The sequence below is a fragment of the Callorhinus ursinus genome, unplaced genomic scaffold (genome assembly GCF_003265705.2).
Source record: "Callorhinus ursinus isolate GAN/ISIS: 27379988/994484 unplaced genomic scaffold, GSC_fseal_2.0 scaffold81, whole genome shotgun sequence".
Lineage (NCBI taxonomy): Eukaryota > Metazoa > Chordata > Mammalia > Carnivora > Otariidae > Callorhinus > Callorhinus ursinus.
Window position 1 is genome coordinate 1,811,214 of NW_027397143.1, and position 3,624 is coordinate 1,814,837.

The window sequence follows — 3,624 nt, forward strand, 5'->3', positions numbered from 1 at the left end:
AGCAGTTTGAATATGATGAGTAAATGTAACTTTGGTGGGGGGGTAGTTCTATCCTTCTTGGAATTTGCTTTAGTCATAATTTATTAAGAAAGATGTCAAAAGTTCAGAAATAAAACCAATAACCAAAGTAGTACTTAGTAGAAGTTTATTGTGTACACACCAAGACATTTTGCAAACTGGGAGCACTCAAACTAAAATATGGAATGTGACTCAGGGATATGTGGTTATAAAGCAGCTTAGATAGTGAGAAAGCAGTGACTGTTTATTCTTTACAGTGATTGGTTATAATAGAATTTTCTTAAGTGATAGGGAATTGGCCAGTGGTTGGTTTTGCTTATGATTTCCAGAGGTATTAGCAAGAAATCACCCGGAGCCAAGTTAGTCTTGCAAAATAGGCTAAATTAAGCTTTGCTTGTGTGCTTAAACTGGTTTTGTTGGCTCAGGAAAATTTTCCAGGTTGGTCTCTTTGTTTTCTATTTTAACAAAAGTATGGTAAGGCCAAACACAAATCAGAAGGAGAGAATGACCGTGCAATTATAAAATTATTGTACTCTAGTTTTTTGGGAAGAACGCAGCACTCCACACAGGGCTGCTCAGGGGAAGCTCTGGGGTCAGTCACAAGACAGAGGGAGAGGGAGGAAATGTGGGCTAGTGCCTTATTGTGGTTCTTTCCAGAAGGAGGTAAAGAGGGAGGGAGGAGTTTCCAGGATTCGCTATCTATATTTAAAAGTAGAGCTCTTGTGACCTCATGCTGGGCTAGGAATGTGGGGGTGTTAGATGGTTATCTTCTGTCCCTAGTGGTTTACCTAAGGTAATTAACATCCATCTTGAAGATATTAATGCATCAAGTTAGAGAAATTATAAAACATGATTAATACAGAGTGCACTGAGCTTGTGGGATTGGTGGTTTGGTGTCTGTCACTAATTTGGAAAAATCTCAGCCATTATTTCTTCAAATATTATTTCTGCCCCATTTTCTCTTCGCTTTCTGGGATTCCAATTATGCATATGTTAAACTGTTCCATATTTGTCTACAGCCCACTTTTTAAGGCTTGTCCTGATGAGCACCCAGTGGGGTTAATGGAAGAAAATGTCTCCAAGAGGGTATGTACTTTTCTTTTCTTTTCTTTTCTTTTTTTTTTTTTGGTAGATTCCAGGGGATTCATATCATCTTGTCAGGTTATACTCACTCTTTACTAATTTGTCAAGTATCCTAACTGAATTCTTTCTCATGTCCAATCCCAGGCACTGGCTCTCAGATTTCAGGCTAGTGGGTTACTCTATGATCTCAGCTTCCAATGGGTTCAAACAAAGTAAAAAAATCTGACGTTAGAGCAGCTCCTTTTTAGAGCAAGAATGAGAGCTGCACTTCTTCCAGCTCTCTACAGTCAGGTGGAAGTCAGAATTCTGCCCACTGATCTTTTAAAATTATTGTTTTCTAACTGTTCTGTGCTATTTTGTGTCCTACAAAAATTCCTAAACTGGAGTCCTCACTCCAGTACCTCACAATGAGACTTTATTTGGAGGTAGGGTATTTTCAAAAGTAATGAAGTCAAAATAAGGGCATTAAGGCGGGCCCTAATCCAATAGAACTGGTGCTCTTATGAAAAAGGGGAAATTTGGAGACAGACACACACATTGGGAGGATACCATATGAAGATAAAGGCAGAAATTGGGGTTGATGCTTCTATAAGCCAAGACGGCCAATGAACCACCAGAACCTAGGCAAGATGCATGGAACAGATTCTCTCTTGCAGTTATTAGAAGTCCAGCTATTAGAAGGACTTCTAGCCTCTGTAACCGTGAGACAATATACATTTCTGATTGTTTACAATGATCCAAAGTCCATAGTTTTCCCTCAGGGTTTACTCTTGGCGTTGTATATTCTATGGCTTAGACAAATGTATAATGACATATAGTAGTTTCACTGCCCTAAGAGTCCTCTGTCCTCTGCTTACACATCCCTCCCTCCCCTGACAACCACTGATCTTTTTACTGTCTCCATAGTTTTGCCTTTACAAGAATGCCACATAGTTGGAATCATACAGACTTTTCAGACTGGCTTCTTTCACTTAGTAATATGCATTTAAGTTTCCTTTATGTCTTCTCATGACTTATAGGTCATTTCCATTTAGTACTAAATAATACTCCCTTGTTTGGATGTACCACAGTTTGTTTATCCATTTACCTCCTGAAGGATATCTTAATTGGCAATTATGAATGAAGCTGCTATAAACATCCATGTGCAGGCTTTTCTGCCAGCATGAGTTTTTTTTTTAATGTTTTAGATAATGTTTAGATAACATTTAGATACATTATCTAAAATGTATGTGGACATAAGTTTTCAACTCCTTTGGGTAAATACCAAGGAGCATGATCCTATGACAAGATTGTTTAGTTTTGTAAGAAACTGCTGGCCTTCCAAAGCGACTGTACCATTTTTCATTTTCACCAGCAGTGAATAAGATCTCCTGTCGCTCAGCATAATACCCTCCAGTTCCATCCCTGTCGTTGCAAATGGCAAGGGGAAATCGGATGGGGAGACGAACCATGAGAGACGATGGACTCTGAAAAACAAACTGAGGGTTCTAGAGGGGAGGGGGTGGGGGGATGGGTTAGCCTGGTGATGGGTATTGAAGAGGGCACATTCTGCATGGAGCACTGGGTGTTATGCACAAACAATGAATCATGGAACACTACATCAAAAACTAATGATCTAGGGAGGGGCGGAGCAAGATGGCGGAGGAGTAGGAGACCTAGATTTCGTCTTGTCTCAGGGATTCAGCTGAATAGGGATCAAACCATTCTGAACACCTACGAACTCAACAGGAGATCGAACAGGAGAGTAGCAACAACTCTCTGAACAGAGAAGCGACCACTTTCTGGAAGGTAGGGCATGCGGAGAAGTGAATCCGAGGCGATATTCGGGAGGATAGACGGCGGGGGAGGGGCCTCCGCCGGCCGCTTCTGGCAAGTGCTAGAGCCGCGGAGCACAAAATCGGACCTTTTAGAAGTCGGCTCGGCGGAGGGACGTCGCTTCAGTGGCTAAGCGGGGGGTGGAATCCTCCCGGGACAGTGTGGTCTCAGGACCCTTGGGGTCACAGAAAGACCGGGGGAGCCTGAGTGCGGCAGAGCTCCCAGGTATCGGAGCGGGGAAGCCGGCTGCAGAGACGGAGCAGAGTCGCGGGCTCTCAGCTTGGGGTTGCCATAAACTGTGATCCGTGGCCCAGTCGGGGCACGGCTCCTCCAGCAGGGACCCAGCAGGCGGCAGATCCGGGGAGACTCCCCTTCCTTACCGGGGCGGAGCGGTGCGGGAACGCATGGCAGGGATCTACTGGGTTTGGAGACTCCGCGCGGGGTCGGGTGCCAGAGACAGCAACGCTCGATCACAGGCTGGGTGAGCACGGAGTGCGGCGGAGACCGGGGACACGGAAGTGACTGCTTTTCTCTGGGGGCACACTGAGGAGTGGGGCCCCGAGTTCTCAGCTCCTCCAGGTGGAGATTGGGAGGCCACCATTTCTGCCCTGGTCCTCCAAAGCTGTACCGAGAGCTTGCAGGGAACAAAAGCTCCTGAGAGCAAACCAGAGCAGCTTCCTTAGCCCGCCCTTGTCGGTCCGGGCTAAG